Source organism: Arabidopsis lyrata, assembly GCF_000004255.2.
Source record: "Arabidopsis lyrata subsp. lyrata unplaced genomic scaffold ARALYscaffold_4, whole genome shotgun sequence".
NCBI lineage: Eukaryota > Viridiplantae > Streptophyta > Magnoliopsida > Brassicales > Brassicaceae > Arabidopsis > Arabidopsis lyrata.
In genome coordinates, this window is record NW_003302552.1 from 13,402,935 (window position 1) to 13,403,189 (window position 255).

Here is a 255-nt window from a genome sequence, read left to right on the forward strand (position 1 = left end):
CATATATATAAAAGTTGGCCAACTCTCTCCATCCTTTCGCCACGTCAGCAGTGGAGAGAGTGCCACGTGCCATATAATCATATTATATTTATTATTTTATTTTATTTAGTTAAGAATTTAAATCATGCATTAATTCTTACTTATATGAAAATTGACAGATATTAACTTATTAATCAAGTAATTTCAATTTAATTAGTTACAAAAGTATATCAAACTCATATAGAATTACATTATTTAATTTTTCTGTATAGACAT